Source organism: Schistocerca cancellata, chromosome 2, assembly GCF_023864275.1.
Source record: "Schistocerca cancellata isolate TAMUIC-IGC-003103 chromosome 2, iqSchCanc2.1, whole genome shotgun sequence".
Taxonomy (NCBI): domain Eukaryota; kingdom Metazoa; phylum Arthropoda; class Insecta; order Orthoptera; family Acrididae; genus Schistocerca; species Schistocerca cancellata.
This window is the reverse complement of record NC_064627.1, coordinates 1,083,825,427-1,083,848,747: the sequence shown is the minus strand read 5'-3', so window position 1 is coordinate 1,083,848,747 and position 23,321 is coordinate 1,083,825,427. Positions and strand designations below refer to the sequence as shown.

The following is a 23,321-nucleotide window of genomic DNA, read 5'->3' as shown; positions in this document are numbered from 1 at the left end:
AACGTTGTTGAGAGTTTCTTCCCTATCCTCCGCCCACTGAGCAAACAGTAGTCTCTGCTGCTTGTGTTCTTCAGTGAGCTTCTGTGGACAGGCCATTTTGTATGGGTATGTATGGAGGTCACTTAAAAGAATGCGTTGAACGGAGCGTCTGCATATTCCCAGTTTCACTGCTGTCTTTTTACGCGATTTCCCAGGACTTCTCTGTACAGCAACTTGTACCGCTTCAGTATTCTCCGGTGAACAAACAGGCTTAGGCCGCGGTCGCTTCGCTTCCAATACTGTTCCTTCCTGTACAAATTTATCGTACAACCTGTGGATGGTCTTCTTGCAAGGGACCCATCGTGTGTTAAACTGTTGTAGAAAACGCCTCTGACTCACAACAAGGCTTTTCGTTTCATGAAAAAGTAACACAATTGCCAATCGTTGCTGTGTCGTCAGTCTTCCATTGTCAGCCATTGCTGCTTACAAGTCTCCTAGCGGCAGTATCGTGAATTACACGTCATTTCGTAACTCATTTGTTTTTCCAAGCTCTGCTGGTACTGCTGTAGAGATCCCAGCAGGATATCTAATGTGCGTCGTAAATTGTGGAAGAAACAATTGGTAACACATTTCGTGCGCCACCCTGTAGCTCGATGAAACGTGGACCGTACACAGAAAGAATTGTTCACAGGGCAGTGTAGTACAGAAGATAACACACAGAAATGCAGAATCAGACGAACAGAAATGACGCTTTTATCGAAAGACGATAACTATACTGAAGTCATCACGATACTTGCTAGTCCCTTGGACGTAATAAAAGGCGCAACATGGCTTCTTAATAGAGAGTCTGATCGCCACGGATGGCAACTCATGTTCTGCTACGTGATCCCATGCTAGTCACCAGGTGTGTAAAGAGTTCTTGTCTAGAGCATTGCACTCCTCCATCACCACAGTTGACAACTACTGGATGGTGGTTGAAACGTAACAGTTCAATTAAAACTAATAAAGACGCATAAATTTTAACAATTAACAGTAGTTTCTGACATAGAGGTGTATGGAAATATGTACTTGTGAAAAAGTTACGAGGAAAATGATTACGGAATATTAATTACACTAATGTGTAGAAGTATGTTAATTGGTAGGAACATTTTATATGATATGAATCTCCTGTAATTAGTAAATATAACAAGTGTATTGTTAACATTTGATACCTAAGCGTTTATACTTGCTTCAATTTATATAAAGATTAGAATTCACTCATGTATTTAATATATAAGAATCTAGGTAATCTTTAAAATGTGACATTTGTTTTGGGGTGAGAGTTTTAATTGCTAATTAATCGAAAAATGATTCTAAACAATGCTGAGGATTGTTCGGGATTGTTTAGAATATATATATAGGGGTAGCCACATTGACATAGGAGTCAGTCTGGTTTGGGATTTTAGACAGAAAGCATGTAGCTTGTTGTGCATGATTTATTTCATTATTGTAAGTATATTACAGCTTGTTTCAGATTTGTCATGATGCTTTTAATTAATTTGAGATTATAATAAATGTTCAGTAGAACAAAAAACAGGATTAATTATTTCAAAAATAACTTTATAGTTTTTTTTCAGTTACTGTTTCAGAACTTATGCTGCGACAGATTGCCAGATACGATGAGTAAAACAACCCCTAAGAACGTTATATGGTCTGTGCACGTGAACGTGCTGCAATACGAGTCCCCCTCCAGCGAATCACACATCTGTTCAATGGTATTTAAGTCAGGGGAACAGACAGCCCAGATCATTCGCCGAATATCCTCTGGTTCCAAGAGCTCCTCTACCTGAAGTGAGGTCCGAGAGACACCCCGAAGAGACGAAAATGTGGAAGGAGTGCAGTGTGACACTAATGGTGACTGGTGAGTGTACCCAAGAGTCCCATAGGATAGTTCGTAAGGGGAGGGGGCATACTTGAGGGTGCGATGTCGTGTGACTAGGGCCTCCCGTCGGTTAGACCGTTCGCCGGGTGCAAGTCTTTCGATTTGACGCCACTTCGGCGGCTTGCGCGTCGATGGGGACGAAATGATGATGATTAGGACAACACAACACCCAGTCCCTGAGCGGAGAGAAAATCTCCAACCTAGCTGGGAATCGAACCTGGGCCCTTAGGATTGACATTCTGTCACGCTGACCAGTCAGCTACTGGAGGCAGACATACTTGGGGGTATGGAGTATTTTTAAAATTCTGGAAGACAAATGGTGGGTTGTAAGTAACCATAAAAAGTTCTAGTTCTGACTCCTTTAAAAACCTGCGTAATATCGAAAATTCATTCAAAACTGGAACTGTATGCCGGACTGAGACTCGAATTTGGGATCTTTGCCTTTTTCAGGCAACTGCTCTATCGTCTGAGCTACCAAAGCACGACTCACGACCCGTCCTCACAGCTTTAATTCCGCCAGCATATCAACTCCTACCTTCCAAAGCCCTTCCGCAGACCTAACAGTACTAGCACTCCTGGAAGAAACGATATTGCAGAGACATGGCTTAGCCACAGCCTGGGAGATGTTTCCAGAATGAGATTTTCACTCTGCAACGGAGTGCGCACTGATGTGAAACTTCCTGGCAGATTATAACAGTGTGCCAGCCCGAGACTGGAACTCGGGACCTTTGCGAGTCTCGGTCTGCCACACAGTTTTAATCTGCCATAAAGTTTTATATCAGTGCACACTCTGCTGCAGCGTGAATATTCCATTCTGGACATTTAAATCATTTTCTTCAAAGAAAAAACCCTGACTACACTATATTTTTCCCTTTTCCTGAGAGCTACGGGGTCAGTGGTGGGAAGCGGTCTAAGGGTAAGTGCGCCCATGAACGTACTGTCTTCAAGGATTTGGAGTTCAGTAAGCCCATGCAATATTATGCCTCTCCACGCCATACACCTGGACCATAAAAACGATCACATTAGACATTGTTTCTGGCTGAATTTCCCGTTGCCACTCCTCGCCATATGAGAGTACGTCCAGCATTGTTGAACACGACTTCCGTCCACCTGAATTAAATCCCATAGGGCAAGTTCAGAATGTTTTGGGGACACATACTGCTGCAAGGACACGTTTACCAACGACCGTCAACCGCGCAGGAGGAGGAATGGAACGCCCAACGCCCTTCCACAAGAACTCGTTACCAACCTTGTGGCCAGCATAGGAACACATGCAGAGCATGTTCAGCCGTCCGTGGTAGTCACATCCTATTAATGACCATGCCCCACCTTTTTTAATATTCTAGGGTACATTGTGAACTGCGGTGACTTCCAAGTAATTACTCTCTGCGAATAAAAATATCATTTCTGTTCATTTCATTGCGTACTATACTGTAGTAGTTCTTTCTATATATGGTCCAAGTTGCATCGAGATAAGTTACTTGGCAGTCACACATCATGCGAAAGTTACTTTCGTCCTTAAGTTATGCACACCAGTTTATGAACGTTACGACGTGGAACATGTCATTTGATCGAAAGATTACAGAGGCAAAGGTCATTGCTCCTGGTTACAAAGAGATGTCTGTTGGTATTCTAAGATTTGCTGGCGACGAAATTTACGAGCACTTGTCAAAAATTTTTACTTCATCCAGTAACTAGGCATTCATACGAGCCTCATGGAACAAACCAATGATAATATTGCTCGACAAGAAAGGGAACATTTACGACATAAAAAACTATCCTCCCATATGCCTGATATGTAATCTGCACAATGCTTTTACAAGGATACTGTTAAATCGTGTAGGTCCCATCTTTGACGCAACTCAGCCCATTGATAAGTCTGGATTACGCAGCATTTTCCGCACGTTAGACTACATTTTTGTTCTCTGGGAACTGATAAGCAGAGCAAACAAATACCGGGTGTGTCTACTACAGTCCTTGTAGATTTTGAAAAGGCCATTGATTCAGCAAGCCGTCCTGCTGTCATGCAACCCTTAGCTTAGCAAGTGGTCGAAGTGACCAATACTAAAACGCTGCAAAATATACACGAAACTTCTTCAGCTTTTGTTTAAGTCAGAGAACCACATCAAGAATTTCCAATTCACAGAGGAGTGAAACAAAATGATCTCCCAAACTGTTCTCTCCCGTCCCGTAAATGAGAATGTAAAAAATTAAACTGCTAAGAAAAGGTAATTATAATCAACGGGAAGAGAATTGCAGACGACGTTGTGCTATGGGCAAATGTTTTTGACCAGTTACATACGACGTCCGATCTCGCCTCGGAATATCAGAAAGTGAGACTGAAAGACAAAAGTTATATATAATAAACGGAGCACGATAGGAAACATACAGATCAAAAATACAGTACTGGACACTGTCAGAGAACACATCTGCATTGGCCAACTTGTAAATATGACTGGAGACATAACAGCGGAAATCTTTTGATGCATCTAATTAGGCTGGCAAGCATTTGGAAGATATTCAGCTACCATCAGGTCAAACGTGGCAGTAAAACTGAAAAAAAAATAGCCGGCCGAAGTGGCCGTGCGGCTCTAGGCGCTGCAGTCTGGAACCGCGAGACCGCTACGGTCGCAGGTTTGAATCCTGCCTCGGGCATGGATGTTTGTGATGTCCTTAGGTTAGTTAGGTTTAACTAGTTCTAAGTTCTAGGGGACTAATGACCTCAGAAGTTGAGTCCCATAGTGCTCAGAGCCATTTGAACCATTTTTTTGGAAAAAAGTAATTTTTCATCAATGCATCCTCTCCGTGTTGACATGGCTGTGAGACCTAGAAACCTCAAAAATAAACAAGACGGTAACTTAGAACTCCGCAGCGGTTTATAAGGAAAGAGAAAAAAAGGGCAGAAGACGTCAGATCAGTTATCGAGGTCAATGACATCCTGGAGGTAACAGCAAGGTCTCTAGACCGATGGGGTTAACTGGTTGAATATCGCCTAAGACCACTGCTCGTGAAAGTAGAATTTGTAGATATATCTGGTATCAGTATTTGGAAAGGCCACATTACAATGGCCCGTGTAATAGTATCTTTTGTTGGTCTGTGCCAGGATTACACTGGAGTCCTCAACGTCAAGCACGACGGAGGTGAAGTTAATCGCTACAGCGAAACTGGCGGAAGAAAAAGCCCGGTTTCCAGGAATCAAGTGAAAACTAGACATCCCTAAGCCCTCTAGCGCAGGAGCGTCCAACGCTTTGGCATACCTGGATGACATAGGAAGAAGACGAGTATTTTTGGCCCTCATACGGTACACTTAACACTAACTACTAAGAACATAAATAAAAAAATAAAAAAGAAGAAGAAAAGGATGACCTGAGGTACACAGTTCACACATTTAATTTATCATTATTTATACTAAAAAAACCAAGATGGAACTAATTTGACATGTTATAAATGATATTCAACTAACAATGTTATATACAGGGTGAGCCACTAACTATTGTCGCCTACAATAACTCCGAAAGTATGACACGAGCTGAAAAGTTGTAGGACAAATGTTGCATGGGACAACGGGGACCATAATACGACGTTCGTTTTTTTTGCTAGGTGGGGTCGCGTCAGAGATATGAAGGTCAACTTTTTTTTTAATGGGATGCTATAGTTTGGTACTTATTTTCTGATAGCGGTTATCGAGACAAATCCAATTCGTCTCGATAGCCGCTATCAGAAAATAAGTACTAAACTATAGCAACACATTGAAAAAAAAAAAACCAACGTCATATTATGGCTCCCGTTGCCCCATGCAACTTTTGTCCCACAAACTTTACAGCTACTATCATACTTTCGGAGTTATTCTTGGTGGTGATAGTTAGTGACTCACCCTGTATAAGGAATTCACAAATAACAAAATTAATGTGACATTTGACTCTGAATTTAGGAAACTAATGAATGAATATCGGGATCGATCGAAGTGGTTGCAATTCTCAGGATGTTCTCAAGGTGTTCATCTTAGATTTTGGTTTTATTTTTACTCACTGTGTCTGCTTTACTCTTGAGAATAACTGTTCATCTGCTACGGTAGAAATTGCACACGAAAGTAAAAAGATTTCGTGAAAGCCCATTATACAGATGCTCATGTTCAAATATGGTTCTTATATGTAGCAAAGGATGTGATATCAAATTAAACCTGTTATAACACAATTATGATACTGTTAGATAGCAAACATTGGCAGTAATTGTAATCCACGTGATAATTTCTAACTTGTACTGACCTACACAGTGAAGCGCTAAAGAAACTGTTATAGGCATGCGTATTCAAATACAGAGATATGCAAACAAATAGAATAAGGCGCTGCGGTCGGCAACGTCTATATAAGACAACAAGTGTCTGGCACAGTTGTTAGATCGGGTACTGCTGCTACAATGGCAGGATGGATCCTGCATGTCAGCAGGGGATTGTGCAGGCTGGTGGTGGCTCTGTAATGGTGTGGGGCGTGTGCAGTTGGAGTGATATGGGACCCCTGATACGTCTAGATACGACTCTGACAGGAGACACGTACGCAAGCATCCTGTCTGATCGATATGCAACCATTCATGTCCATTGTTCATTCCGACGGTCTCGAGCAATTCCAGCGGGACAATGCGACACCCCACACATGTAGAATTGCTACAGAGTGACTCCAGGAACACTCTTCTGAGTTTAAACACTTCCGCTGGCCACCAAACTCCACAGACATGAACATTATTGAGCGTATCTGGGATGCCTTGCAACGTGCTGTTCAGAAGAGATCTCCACCCCGTCGTACTCTTACTGACTTATGAACAGCCGTGCAGGATGCATGGTGTCAATTCCCTCCAGCACTACTTTAGACAGCAGTAGAGTTCATGCCACATCGTGTTGACATTAGTCGAGTCGATGGCACGACGTGTTGACGTTAGTCGATGCCACATTGAGTTGCGGCACTTCTGCGTGTTCGCGGGGTCCTACACGATATTTGGTAGATGTAACAGTTTCTTTCCGGCTTCAGTGTAGTATGGAAAGTAATGTTAAGAATGGGATGAACCAATGAAACTGAAAATACTCAGTTTATCATAACTTTACATAACGGGATTTTTTCTCCGATCGTGTAATAGATGCTCACTTCTAGAGTCGCACTGCTGTTTACTTTGGGCCGCATGCGGCCCGCGAGCTGCGAGTTTGACACCCCTGCTCTAGCGTCTGGTATCGAACAGTTGGTGTGGTTACTACGTGCACTTCCTGATTTCAACAGTCAAGTCGTAAGCATGTGATCTTGCACAGAAGACTAATACAACACTAATTTCAACTTGAATAAGCACGATGGAACAACAAGAAAGAATTCCACCATCCCAGGCATCAACCTCTTGTGTTTTCCTGGTCGTCGGATTCTGGGGGACCGGTCACATCATGTGCAGAAGAGTCGGACCTCCTCAAAATCTCTAGGTACAAAACAGAAGAACTACACAGGAATACTCAGGACCAACACTTTCTCCAAACTAGGTAAATTCGAATAACTAACAAACACTGCGATAAATCTCCACATAAAAATGGTTGTAACTCAATAAACTCGATTTACCAACGAAAACGATTTTGATCCAGTAAACTTCAGAATCTGCAATGGAAAACCTGAAGTCCTGCTGAACAAGGAACAGAACTAATTTGGCACTGTTTTTGCAGCGCATAAATCTATCATAGGTTCAGTAATAAACTTCATCTTAACATCAGCAAGAATCTCCAGAATTTCAGTAAAATCTGCAAATAAGGCATACACACTGATACATCCACTTGCTCCTGCAAATGACTGCAAAAGAAAAGATCCTTAGGCAATAACCGATTTCTGGCATCTATTAGAGGAAACCGCAAATGAACTCCCTAATTATCATTTGAAACTTCTATTAGGAGTTTTCAGTGGACGATTCGGGAAAGAGAAAACAATCAGGAGAGCAACAGATCAGACGGTTTAGAGGGGAACAAATAAAAGCGATGAGAGACTAATAAAACTCTGCGAAAATTATGATCTTACAGTCACGTCTACGCAAGTTCTTAAATCTGTAAACAAACTTAACACATGGAAATCTCCAGTCTCCACTTCAGGCGAATTTCAGATAGACTGCATTGCTATAACCAATAAGAATAGCAAAGAAATAGTCAACCTACGAACAAAGGAGGGATTACTTCTGACAGCATCTTCTGCAAATAAAGATTAGACTACAAACTAACAGAAAAACCACAAATGAACAAAACTCTCACAATTGATCCAGAACACCTGAAACTTAACAAAAAGAAATTTGTCAGGAAATTAGGCAGTCGACTACCACGATCTGGTAGGTTCTTGCAGACGCACTGAAAAAAAAAAAAAACAAAAACACTATGACGTTACGCCAACTCCTAAGGAAGGAAAACCGCAGATGATATAATAATGCCTGCGATCACACAATACTATGGAAAACTTTCAATAGATACAACACCTCAGAGAAATGGGAACAAGTTTTTAATTATATAGAAAAAATTGTGCAAGGCGGTACGAAGAGGAAAATGAAGGTATGATACAAACCATGTTAAAGAAATTGAGCAACACGTTTTTCCAGAACAACACCAGAAACTTTTAACAATTTTTTTTTAGGAAAACGTAATTTGGTATTAACCACCTAATCTGTGCTTTCACCTGTTCGATGGATCAGTGGAAACAAACATGGAAACACTGTCAACTTTTAGCCAAGTACTTTCATTCGCTTCTCTAGACTTACGATGAGCCCCTGGTAGAAAAACTAGATTTTGTAGAATCTCATCCAATACCGATTCAAAACCATTATCTCTGGATGAACTAAAGGATATTATAGATTCTTTGAAGAAAACAAATCTTTTGGAGAAGACGGAATCTTATCAGAAATACTGAAATTCCGTGACAGTAATCTCATACAAGCAGCTCACAGAATCATATCAAACATTTGGAAAACTGAACAAATGCCTGCAGAGTGGAAATGCACATTAATTCATCCTCTTCACAAAAAGGAGAGAAAACTGATCCGAATAATTACATTGGAATTTCACTGCTTCATGATGTGTACAAAATTCTTAATAACCTGTTAAGTCGACTCGAAAAATAGGTAGACTCATTAATTGGAGAGCAGCAGGAAGGATTTCGCAAAAGGGTGATCTTGTATGGAAGAGATATGGCGACTAAAAACAATGCTGCAAATAATATGTAGAAATAATGTAGCAAGTTATGTCGACTTAAAAAAATACATCAGCAAACATTATTCAGTATTTAGATGAATTCCAAACTGACATAAAAACAAGAGCAACTGTGCAACAGACATTAGCAGGTATAACCTCGGAAGTAAAAATGGCGGCAGATATTTCAGAAGAATTTCACATCGACACCAGTGTCTACCAAGGAGATGGACTCTCTCCTGTTTAACATAATTCTGCAAAAAATTGTGAAGACGTGGGAAAAGGAAATAAAGGGAATCCAACTCTGGATAAAAAAAGACCAGAGGATCAATTTCGAGTGTCTGGCTTTCACAGACAATTTCGTCATTATAACAGACAGGAGGAGCTAAATTTTCCCTGGAGAAGCTTCACGAAATCTCACAGAAAACTGGCCTACAAAATCTCACACGAGAAAACTGAAAACATGGAAAGGAAGCCTTCAGATAATCTCCCCCTTATAACTGTCTACGGGGAAGTATCACAAGTTACGTACTTTACCCATCTAGGAAAGATCATCCAACCATCAGGACTGAACACAACAGCGAATCGAGAAGGAATCTCAAAATTACAAAAAGCATATAACTTCACGTGGAGGCCCTACAATAAAAAAATTTATCCCCGACAGTGCAACACTAAGGCAATGCAACACAGTAGATCTACCGCTAACACTCAACGCATCAGAACCTGCCATTGCGCCACAAATTTTTCCTCCCATTCGAATCGGTACTTCCTCATTACTTATTCGATCTACACTTCTAATTTTCAATATTCTTGTAGTCTTCTACAGCATCACATTTCTAAAGCTTTTCTTTTCCCTTCCTGTCTGAACTGCTTACTTTCCTCTTTCACGAATTTATGAGGGCAGTCAAAAGAAAATAAGACATATGGGAAAAAGTAAGTAAACTGTAAGCTGCTTATTATTTCAAAAGTAAGCCATAACATTTATCCTACTGTGAGAGAAGACGGTCAAAGCCTTCACGGAAAAATGTTTGCGGTTGCCTACGGAAGAATAATTTTAACCCAGCAGTGGCAACTCTTCGTCGATAGCAATTCGACGCCCACGATTTTTTGGCTTCTGGGCTCCAAATATCGGATGCAGAATTGTAAGGTTTCCCTTAACAGGTCAAGCGTGCACTACACGCAGGAAGCGGCTTTTAGGGCAGCGGAGTACGTGTAGTGTGCACATGGGGCTTTTTTAGTTTAGAGAACCTTTCCCTTGGGATCAAAGACGATTTGCCTGTTAAATCAGCCACAGTGACCTCAGAGAATCTTGGTCCTCGTAGATAAGAAATAGAAAAGATTAACATGATTGTAGTAAACTGCAGGAGCAACCAAGGAAAGGTCCCAGAATTAGTATCGCTTACTGAAGGTTATAATGCACAGATAGTATTGCGAACAGAAAGCTGGTTGAAACCAGACGTCAGTGACAACTAAATTCTAAGTTCAGATTGGAATGTTTATCGTAAGGATAGGTTAGTCGCCAATGTTGGCGGCGTGTTTACTGCAGTACAAAATTCGATAAAATCTAGCGAGATTATCACGGATTCCGAATGTGAATTAATGTGGGTGAAACTGAGTGTCAAAGAACGGTAAAAAATGGCAATCAAATGCTTCTATAGACCACATGGGTCCGGATCTGTAGTTGTAGAGCGCTTCAGACAGAACTTGCAGAATATCATTAGTAATTTTCCTGATCATGCCGTTGTAATAGGGGGGGGGGGGGCGGGACACTTCAGCTTACCAAGTATAGAAGTATAGATTCGGAGTGTTATACTACCAAATCTGGTACCAGAGACAAGGATTCGTGTGGCATTGTTAGAGAACTAACTCAAGAGGGTAACGTCTTAAACCTCCTGGCAACAAACAGACCTGAGCTTAATCAGTTAACGTGCGGGAAGGTATCCATGATCATAAGGCTGTGACAGCATCTATGACGACGGGTCCTACAACGAATGTTAAGAAGAAAGGTAGGAAGATATATTTGCTCAGCAAGGGTGACAGGATACAAATTTCGGAATATATCAGAAGTCAGCATTAAATATCCGGTGATGAGGACGAAGATGTGGAGAACAAAAGTAAAAAATTCAAATGCATCGTTCAATATGCCCTAGACAAGAATGATCCGAGTAGGGTTTTAAGGGATGGGAAACATCCACCACGGTTTAATAGCCATGTTAGAAAAGCGCTACGTAAACAAAGAGCACTTAATCTCAGATTCAAGAGAAGTCAAAACCTAGCTGACAAACAAAAGCTGAACGGAACGAAAATGAGCGTAAGGAGAGCAATGAGAGAATGGTTCAGTGATTTTGAAAGTAAGCCGTTGTCAGTTGACTTGAGTAAAAACCCTAAGAGATTGTGGTCGTATGTAAAATCAGTAAGTGGGTCAAAATCATCTATTCATTCTCTCAGTGACCACACCGGCACCGAAACGGAAGATAACAGAGAGAAGGCCGAAATACTGAATTCGGTTTCCGAAGTTGTTTCACCGCGGAAGAGCGAAACACTGTCCTTTCTCTCAATCGTCGTGCGAACGTCGAAATGGCAGATATTGAGATAACCGATCGCGGAATTGAAAAGCAGCTATAATCGCTTAGTAGTGGAAAGGCGTCAAGGCCAGATGAAATACCTATAAGAATCTATAAAGATTACGCAGAAGAACTTGCTCCCCTTCTAGCAGTAATTTATCGTAGATCGCTTGAGCAACGAAAGGTAACTAACGACTGGAAAAAAGCGCAGGTCATTCCCGTTTTTAAGAAAGGCCGTAAGACAGATCCACACAATTATACACCTATATCGTTGACGTCAGTGTGTTGTAGAATTATGGAATATATTTTATGTTCCCGAATTACGTCGTTTTTGAAAAATGAACAGCTCCTCTACAAAAATCAACATGGATTCCGCAGACAGAGATCCTGCGAAACCCAGCTCGCTCTGTTCATCCACGAGATCCACAGTGCAGTGGGTTACGGTGCTCACGTTGATGCCGTTTTCCTTGATTTCAGTAAGGCATTAAACACCGTACCGCACTGCCGTTTAATGAAAAAAAAAATCCGAGCTTACGGAGTTTCGGTGCAGACTTGCGATGGGATTCAAGACTTTCTTGCAGATAAACCCGCGTTGCTCTTGACGGAACAAAATCGATGAATGTAAAGATAATATCAGGAGTACCACAGGGAAGTTGATAGGACCGCTGCTGTTTACAATATATATATATATATATATATATATATATATATATATATATATATATATATATATGGTGTTACAAAAAGGTACGGCCAAACCTTCAGGAAACATGCCTCACAAACAAATAAAGAAAAGATGTTATGTGTACATGTGTCCGGAAACACTTAATTTCCATGTTAGAGCTCATTTTAGTTTCGTTCTTCCACCTACGCTCAATCGAGCACGTAATCATGATTTCATACGGGATACTCTACCTGTGGTGCTAGAACGTGTGCCTTTACAAGTACGACACAACATGTGGTTTATGCACGATGGAGCTCCTGCACATTTCAGTCGAAGTGTTCATACGCTTCTTAACAACAGATTCGGTGACCGATGGATTGGTAGAGATTGGTAGAGATTGGTAGAGATTCCATGGCCTCCACGCTCTCCTGACCTCAACCCTCTCGACTTTCATTTATGGGGGCATTTGAAAGCTCTTGTCTACGCAACTCCGGTACCAAATGTAGAGACCCTTCGTGCTCGCATGGTGGACGGCTGTGATACAATACGCCATTCTCCAGGGCTGCATCAGCGCATCAGGGATTCCATGCGACGGAGGGTGGATGCATGTATCCTCGCTAACGGAGGACATTTTGAAAATTTCCTGTAACAAAGTGTTTGAAGTCACGCTGGTACGTTCTGTTGCTGTGTGTTTCGATCCCATGATTAATGTGATTTGAAGAGAAGTAGTAAAATGAGCTCTAACATGGAAAGTAAGCGTTTCCGGACACATGTCCACATAACATATTTTCTTTCTTTGTGTGTGAGGAATGTTCCCTGAAAGTTTGGCCGTACCTTTTTGTAACACCCTGTATATGATCTAGTAGAAAGCGTCGGATGCTCTTTAAGGCTATTCGCAGATGATGCAGTTGTCTATACTAAACAGGGTTGGAGGGATCAGATAGTGGTACCGAAAGTACTTTCCGGCACATACCTTTAGGTGGCTTGCAGAGTATGATGCAGACGTAGATGTAGATGAAAAATATGGAAATCGCACGAGGAGATATCGAGATAATATGGAAAATGCGTAATCGCTTCCCAGCGAAACTTCTACAGCGTAGCCGAAACAGCGTTGTCAACATGTAGGCAGGAATTAACCTGCGACAGAATGATGCCATCCGTCAACATTCCTGGACGGTTGGACTCGATGGCGCACTTCACTTCTTGCAAAGTGTCCATGTATCGCTGTGCATTAATTGTGGCTCTGTGTTCCGAAAATGAAATAAAAAGGCCATCATGACTTTCCGGGAGCTGGCATGCGTGTTGTTTCCACTACGCTGCAGAAGTTTCTCTGGAATGCCATTACATATCCTGTATGTAGCCACGATCTCTTCCCCATGCGATTTACATATTCTGGAAGCCGTGAAGAAAGACATTCGTAGCCGTCGATGTGCTTCGGACAACGAGGTGTTCGCCTCGGTACAATCATGATCCCGTAGGCAACAAGACTCATTTTTTTTCGTGAAGGCATCGACCGTCTTGTCTCATAGTGGGATAAATTCACTAACAGTTGTGGCGATTACTTTTGGAATAATGAACAGTTTACTCACTTTTTTTCATCTGTTTCGTTTGCATTTGTCTGCCCCTGTGTCCGAGGAGTAATTGTCAATATTGAGGGATGTGACAGCGACCGCCATTCGAAGCAAAAAAGTGTAATAAGCATGGGCTCTAAAATGCATAACTTAAGAGCTAAGGGCGCTTGTTCAGATCTTTTCCTTAGTGTCGAAGATGAAGAAATGTTTATAGTTCGTAAGGTATGTATTTTAGAGCCCATGTTTACTACACTTATTTGCTTCGAATGATGGTCGCTGTCACATCCCTGAATACAGACCATTACTCCTGAGACATCCTGCAAATTCGATGATAAGAAATTTCTCTTTTTCAGAAATGCTTTTCTTGCATTCGTCAGTCTGTATTTTATATGTTCCCTACGCATGGTAAGTTATATCGTTGCCTGAACGTCAAAGCTCATCGGCTGTTTTACTCTCATTTATTTATCTAATTCTGCCATCATCGCCTGATTCAATTCAACTGCATTCCATTACCCTTGTCTTACTTTTCTTGACACTCCTCTCGTAGCCTGTTTTCAAACTACTATGCCCAAGTGTCACCCAAGCTATGTTCGACTCAGTGTCCAGCCGGGCTACAGTTGTCACCAGACGTGCCAGCTCTGTGTAACACATTTCGCTCTCTGTGTACTAGCAGATCAGTTTCAAATTTACGTGCGTCTAATTCTACCTTCTATACTGTGTACATAGAATACGTAAAATTCAGTTTTTTGTTGTCCTTTCTGGTGCTGCCATTTTAAAAGACAGCAATCTAATACGACCAACGCTAAAATTTCACGTTTTCTCGGAGCAGCAACTTTGCGCCGGCTGCATCGGTCAGCTATACCTCTCAGCTCGATTAGTCACGGAAGTACTCCGCCTCCAGTACAAAGCATGGCCCTACTTCTGGTGCCTTTTTTCGTCAGAGAAAGCGGAATGTCGACAATAGCACGCCGTCCGTCGACCGTAACGAGCAGCTAGCTATTTTTGACTTGGGAGTATACACGTACGGCTCGATGTAACTGAGATATTTGCAGCGCTACGGCCTTTAACACGAGGGCTGTCCAGAAAGTAAGTTACGATTGATCGCGAAATGAAAATCACAGTGAAAATCAGAACTGTTTCATTTGTAACAGTTAGCTACACCTTTCATCTACTTCTCTACGTAGTCTCCGTTCTGACTCAGACGTTCGTCGTAGCGTTGTACCAACTTTCCAATACCCTCATCATAGAAGGCAGCCGCCAGTGCTTTCCGCCAATTCTCTACGCTGGCCTAAAGCTCGTTGTCTGTGCCAAAATGTTGTCTTCATAGCCAGCGGTTCGTTTGAGCAGAGATGAAACTCAGTGGGAGACAACTACGGGCTGTATTGTGGGTAACCAAACATTTCCAAATGAAACGATGCAGGAACATCTTCATTGCCCCTGTAGAATGAGGCTGAGAATTGTCTTGAAGAAGAAACCGCACGACAGTTATGTAATGTTGGTTGCTTAGCTTCAGGGGAAAATTCTCACCAGGCCCTCGTACTTGGCGGGAGACACTATTTTATCTATAACATCTTTACGCGCTCACTAAGAGCTCAGAAATGAAAAGAGCGACATAATTCTACCTAGAGTCATACTAGAGACACTGTCCAACACATCTTTGCAAAGCTTTATCGGATTTTCATAGTCGTTCCATTTCGCGACCGATCGTAACTTACTTTCTGGACAGCCCTCGTAAGTACCAGTGATTGGCTGGAACAATTTTTTTCGATTGTTACGAGGACGAAGGGATAAATTTTGAGCCAGGCATGGAGATAAATTGGATATCATTTAAATCTATTTCCCTTCAGATCGACAGACTGAAATACCTTCTTGACCACTTTTTGACGTATTGCTATTTTGTCAAATAATAATATTACTGCAGAACCGTGGCTGTTACACAAGTCAGCTGGAGTTCTCATATCTTGGAAGGTAACAAAATAACTGCTGTAACTCAGTGAGTTCCTGTACTGAGATTTACAGATGAATGATCGTTTTTAGAAAGTGTCTAGCGATATGTGCGATGAAATGGATGGGTGAGACGCGCTGAAAGTCTATTACTAATTTTCTAGGAAGGAGAAGCTGGACAGTTCAAGAAGAGGCTACAGGGTAGATAACATCTACGAGGGTTGGAACCTTAATAGTGGCAACTATTTATTTTCAGCTCGTACAAAATAGATGCATGTTTCAAAGTTTTACTGACATTCAAAGTAGTCACCAGCATTGTGTATAACCCGTTGCCAGCGATGTGGAAGTCGTAGAACACTCTTAGCAGTGCCAGTTGTGTTGACAGTTCGAGCGGCGCGGTCTATTGCCCGACGAATTTGTAGCATTTGTGAAGCAATTGCCGTGAAGTGTTTCCTTCAAGTTAGAAATCGTGTTGAGCTCACGAGGGCGTAAGTCAGGGCAGTGCAGTAGGTGGTATAGCACTTAGCAGCCCCATCAGTCAAACAAATCAGTAACCGCTTGCACTGTACGTGCTTGAGCATTGTCCTGCAAAATGATGGCCAGGTCCTGCAGAAAGTGTGATCACCTCTGTCTCTATGCCTTTCATTTTTGGAACACAACCTACGACCAGCTTAGGGACAGAAGTGATGACACTTTCTGCAGGACCTGACCATCATTTTGCAGGACAATGCTCAAGCACGTACAGTGCAAGCGGTTACTGATTTGTTTGACTGATGGGGCTGCTAAGTGCTATACCACCTACTGCACTCCCCTGTCTTAAGCCATCGTAAGTTCAAATCGATTTCTTAACTGAAGGAAACACTTCACGGCATTCGCTTCAGAACTGCTACAAATTCGTCGGGCAATAGACCGCGCCGCTTGAATTGTCAACACAACTGGCACTGCTAAGTGTGTCCTACGACTTTCACATCGCTGGCAACGGGCTATGCACAATGCTGGTGACTACTTTGAAGGTCAGTAAAACTTTGAAACACGTATCTATTTTGTACGAGCTGTAAAAAAATAGTTGCCACTATTAAAGTTCCAACCCTCGTATAAAAGTTTCCGATAACGATATCTGCAGTTTAAACTGTAATTCGTATTTAGTAAAAAAAGTAATGCAAATGCGCAGTCTTACGCGACCGTGGGGTAGGAGTGTGTGTCTAGTGGGGTAAATTTCCATATTATTATTTGAGAAAAACACATGTGCCATTCAGTTTTTCTTCTTTATTTAATTTATAGAGTACATAAACATAATATGTCTTGTTTCTGTTATTGTTGATACAAGATTTGATTTAATGAACAATTCTGGGGTCTGTGAATAAAAACTCGTAAAAATATTACAATAGGGGGGGGGGGGGGGGACAACTGTTTACTGTTTAATAGAGACCACAGATGAAGTGTCCAGAACCTTCATAAAAAGAACAAGATTCAGGCCACCACTTCTTGCACTTTAGACATTAAATCCAGTCTTCTGTTAGTGGATTATTGTACTTTTCAGCACAGCTTGGAAATCTGTGGATTTTCCGTCGACGTATATAGGTGTTGCTTTGCTTTCTTTTTGTTTGCTTGATATGAATCAAACCGTTTCCTCTTTGGCTTCTTTGAAAAACTGGAAATTTTAGGTAACTTCCTATGGGACCAAACTGCTGGGGTCATCGGTCCCTAGGCTTACACACCACTTAATCTAACTTAAACTTACGCTAAGGACAACACAAACACCACCCATGCCCGAGGGAGGACTCGAACCTCCGACGGAGGAAGTCTCGCGGACCGTAGCAAGGTGCCCTAGACCACGCGGCTACCCAGCGTGGCTTGGCTTCTTTATTTCTTGTTCTGATGACTGGGACTCCAGTTAATTCTTAAACGGGATTCCAGATACTATTTCTGACTTCTTCCCTTTCTTCTTTTTTGGCAATTTCCAGAATGGAAACATCCCCAAAGCTGTGGCTAAGTCATGTCTCCGCAATATCCTTTCTTTTATATGTGGTCAAGTTTAAACGTATTGATAGCTCTTTTAACAGCGACAGAATCACTGTTCCTCAGTGAATAATTTTTTTTTTCTTTTTGCACTGTGAATTCTTGTAATTCACCGCTTCCACAGGAGTGGAAGACAAAAATAACAATTTCGAATGCAGCATTATTTTTCTAACGATTCCACAGGAATATATGTGAAATGCTTTAGTAAGTTTTTGTAAGAAAGGAAATTCGCTTATGTGCATAATGTCAGGTACTTAACACAAAATAAGCACATACGTTTTCTGAATTTTGCTTAATCCAGTACACATACCGAAACGATGTCGAGATAGGTGGCGTAATATATTACAAAATTATTATACTGGTGTAGTGAGCTACATGTTAACGATATGTCGTCTCAAAAGCTTAGTCATTCACCAAGTTTTACATCCCAGAACCAACATCCATCCTAACTTTCAACTTATGGAAATACGTCAAGTACTTTAAAGTGATTCACTTACACAACTGAGTGTAGATTTTCGTCACTCTCGTATGAAGGATACAAAGAAACACTTAGCATATGTAAAGGACTTTACTTCTGAATCTATACTCCGTTCATCATAAGAATAAGCCTGATGTAAACAAACACAAGCGCGATGATTGGTCAGAACCCGTAGCACACGTACACTGGTGTTGTTACGCCCTTGGAAGTAGGTCCTACTTATTTAGATATATTATTACTGAGTTATGTTAAATGAAACATTAAGATATTCAAATGTGTTAACAATTATCAATGTTTTTCTTAATCACGCTTTTGCTACGTAGTATTTATTTAAAAAATTATGCACAGTCACAGCCTCTGCAGTGTTGTGCTCTGATTGTCGCGCCGTTAATGCGCAGTATGAAAATGTCTGAAGCTGCTTCCTATTCCGTAGTGAAACGCCTGTGGAACGTGGTTTAAACATGCCGAGAAATAGGTTGTTCCTTAATGTTTTTCATAAATTTACAGAGATAATCGGCTTTGAAATTTTCCGAGGGAGTGTGTTATTACAGTTGCGACGCAACTACTCATCGGATGTATAGCGGAATCGTCAGTGTAACTGATTAATAACCAATTACAATTCATGGTTCACTGGTTTAAATCTCGTCTGAGTCATTTTCTTTTCTCGTTCAATTTGAAATGCCTACATCTAATAATTGTAAAATTCGTCATCATTTTTTATGAATAAGTCCGCCCCGTAGCTCAGTGGTCAGCGCGGCGGTCTGTCACTCCAAGGGGGCTGGGTTCGATTCCTGGCAGGGTCGGAGATTTTTCTCCGCTCAGGGACTGGGTGTTGTTCTCATTGTCATTTCATCAACATCAGTGAAAGGCAGCGGGAAACCACCACTGGAATCACTTCCCTGGACGCTCATGCGGTGGACCTCTCTGACGAAGCTTCCCCAATGACAAGACCTGCCGTAAGGCAGAGCACAAAGTTTTTAAGTTTATGAATAATGCACGTCTTCTTGTTTCTAATTACAAATTGCACGCGAAATCCCTGTTTTCATTTCAAATGCAAATTCTTAATTATCGATATTTTATGAAAGACTGTTAACACAAGTTGGTTAAATTTAGAAAACATAATGTAATTTTTAGGGCAAAAATAACCAAACACTCTTTATTTGGACTATGTCCAACGTTTTATACCACAGATGTAGATAAGCATCGTAGAAACGTGAAAAACAATCATTTTCACAACATCGAGCACACCATACAAATACTGCATTTTAACGTTTGCCACTGTACCATTACAATATGAACCCAATAGAACTGATCTGGAGCCGAGTTACAGGATTTGGCCCGAGAAGTGACAAGACTGTTACGCTGACAGACGTACTGTAACTAACGCCAGCAGCTTTTTCGCATGTTGCTGCCGAACGCTGGCGGCATATGGAACGGCTGGTCATGAAGGAAGAGGAGAAAATGCGGCGCCTGGTTGGATTCGTGGATTCGTTATCAACGTAACAACTGACACTTCCAGAACGGAAATGTATTTCACGGACTCGGATAAGGAAGGAGCTAAGATATCAGCAGACGACTGACTGTAATTAATACCTTCAGTGGCTTCAGTATTCAACAGAACGATGAAATACCTGCATCACACACAGCTCGCTCATAAAAATTACCGTTTAAGTGAACTACAACTACCCACATCATTGCAGGTTAGGCTTATTTCACATCAAGCTGGTAGCCGACATTTTTGCCGGGCCGACAGGGGACCTACCGCCTCTTCATACGTAGCCGACAGCCGCACGACATGCCGTGCCGTCCTTCCGTGTCTTGTGCATATTCAGTTGACCTCGATTACAAATGGGGCAGGACCAGCTGTTAACGTGGTATCTCCTGTACAGACGTTTGGGAAACGGAAGAAGAAGAAGAAGAAGAGTGCATTGGGTCCATCCACTCTATATAAGAAGAGACGAAGTGGGTGCATTCTTTGTCCTTTTTGAGTAAATAAGATGAGATGAAGATAAGTTTTTTAATTATTTACGGATGAGTTTACGAAGTTTTGACGATCTACATGAATGAATGAAGAGTTCCATTCAACGCCGTAATACATCCTTCCGAGAATGTATCCAGCCTCTACAAATGTTTGCAATTACAATCAGGTGAGTGGGAAAGAAAACAACAGCAATTTTTTTTTAATTTTTTATCCTAAAGGATGTACATTTTTGTTATCATTTAAAAAAATTTAAATATTGGTTAAACATTAAACGACCCAATATTGAATTTTCAGAGACTTAAGAAGCGTGGGGATCCGGAAGATGTTCCTGAAAATTGTTCCACTGCTTGTTCGCAATACTGTGTGTCGGTAGTGGGTGGTTAACTATTTACTCCAACATTTGTAGCTTCTTGTTCCTAATACAGAGGGAAACTTAAGGTTATGGCAAACAGAGTGATTCCCTGAATGTTCTTTGTGGAAATCAATGATGGAAAAAACTGGTAGTTCATGAAGACAGGTGTCTTCGTAGTACAGTAAGTCCAAAGGTATCTTATGTTTTAATTGGTGGTAGAGCGTTTTGACTGCATCAACACCTTCTTCGACCATACTCTGGACACCAATTAACAGTTGCTAAAAGAGTGTTCAATTATCGCCTATGAAGAGCCCGGAAGTACGTAGAATATTCATTTGGGATACTGACTAATAAATGGAAGATTTTGCGCAGAGCTATAAATTTAAAACCAGATTTTGCTCTTGACATTGTCCAGGCATGTGTTGTTTTGCACAATGTTGTTGTTGTTGTTGTTGTTGTTGTCTTCAGTCCTGAGACTGGTTTGATGCAGCTCTCCATGCTACTCTATCCTGTGCAAGCTTCTTCATCTCCCAGTACTTACTGCAACCTACATACTTCTGAATCTGCTTAGTGTATTCATCTCTTGGCCTCCCTCCACGGTGCCCTCCCATGCTAAATTTGTGATCCCTTGATGCCTCACAACATGTCCTACAAACCGGTCCCGTCTTCTTGTCAAGTTGTGCCACAAACTCCTCTTCTCCCCAATTCTATTCAATACCTCCTCATTAGTTATGTGATCTACCCATCTAATCTTCAGCATTCTTTTGTAGCACCACATTTCAAAAGCATCTATTCTCTTCTTGTCCAAACTACTTATCGTCCATGTTTCACTTCCATACATGGCTACACTCCATACAAATACTTTCAAAAACGACTTCCTGACACTTAAATCTATACTCGATGTTAACAAATTTCTCTTCTTCAGAAACGCTTTCCTTGCCAATGTCAGTCTACATTTTATATCCTCTCTACTTCGACCATCATCAGTTATTTTGCTTCCCAAATAGCAAAACTCCTTTACTACTTTAAGCGCCTCATTTCCTAATCTAATTCCCTCAGCATCACCCGACTTAATTCGACTACATTCCATTATCCTCGTTTTGCTTTTGTTGATGTTCATCTTATATCCTACTTTCAAGACACTGTCCATTCCGTTCAACTGCTCTTCCAAGTCCTGTGCTGTCTCTGACAGAATTACAATGTCATCGGCGAACCTCAAAGTTTTTATTTCTTCTCCCTGGACTTTAATACCCACTCCGAATTTTTGTTTCCTTTACTGCTTGCTCAATATACAGATTGAATAACATCGGGGACAGGCTACAACCCTGTCTCACTCCCTTCCCAACCGCTGCTCCCCTTTCATGCCCCTCGACTCTTATAACTGCCATCTGGTTTCTGTACAAATTGTAAATAGCCTTTCGCTCTCTGTATTTTACCTCTGCCACCTTCAGAATTTGATAGAGAGTATTCCAGTCAACATTGTCAAAAGCTTTCTCTAAGTCTACAAATGGTAGAAGCGTAGGTTTGCCTTTTCTTAATTAAGTTTCTAAGATAAGTCGTAGGGTCAGTATTGCCTCACGTGTTCCAACATTTCTGCGGAATCCAAACTGATCTTCCCCGTGGTCGGCTTCTACCAGTTCTTCCATTCGTCTGTAAAGAATACGCGTTAGTATTTTGCAGCTGTGACTTATTAAACTGATAGTTCGGTAATTTTCACATCTGTCAACACCTGCTTTCTTTAGGATTGGAATTATTATATTCTTCTTGAAGTCTGAGGGTATTTCGCCTGTCTCATACATCTTGCTCACCAGATGGTAGAGTTTTGTCAGGACTGGCTCTCCCAAGGCCATCAGTAGCTCCAATGGAATGTTGTCGACTCCCGGGGCCTTGTTTCGACTCAGGTCTTTCAGTGCTCTGTCAAACTCTTCACCTTCACGCAGTATCGTATCTCCCATTTCATCTTCTTCTACATCCTCTTCCATTTCCATAATATTGTCCTCAAGTACATCGCCGTTGTATAGATCCTTTATATACTCTTTCCATCTTTCTGCTTTCCCTTCTTTGCTTAGAACTGGGTTTCCATCTGAGCTCTTGATATTCATACAAGTGGCTCTCTTTTCTCCAAAGGTCTCTTTAATTTTCCTGTAGGCAGTATCTATCTTCCCCTAGTGAGATAAGCCTCTACATCCCTACATTTGTCCTCTAGCCATCCCTGCTTAGCCATTTTGCACTTCCTGTCTATCTCATTTTTGAGACGTTTGTATTCCCTTTTGCCTGCTTCATTTACTGCGTTTTTATATTTTCTCCTTTCATCATTCATCAATTAAATTCAATAATTCTTCTGTTACCCAAGGATTTCTACTAGCCATCGTCTTTTTACCTACTTGTTCCTCTGCTGTCTTCACTACTTCATCCCTCAGAGCTACCCATTCTTCTTCTACTGTATTTCTTTCCCCCATTCCTGTCAATTGTTCCCTTATGCTCTCCCTGAAACTCTGTACAACCTCTGGTTTAGTCAGTTTATTCAGGTCCCATCTCTTTAAATTCCCACCTTTTTGCAGTTTCTTCAGTTTTAATCTACAGTTCATAACCAATAGATTGTGGTCAGAGTCCACAACTGCTCCTGGAAATGTCTTACAATTTAAAACCTGGTTCCTAAATC

The 23,321-nt window shown here is 41.4% G+C and overlaps 1 protein-coding gene across 1 annotated transcript in view; it reads right to left on the bottom strand.

Annotated features, from left to right (window-relative positions):
* Positions 1-23,321, bottom strand: part of LOC126161225 (xaa-Pro aminopeptidase ApepP-like) — a 290,593-nt gene that overhangs the window by 115,769 nt on the left and 151,503 nt on the right. The window lies entirely within an intron of this gene.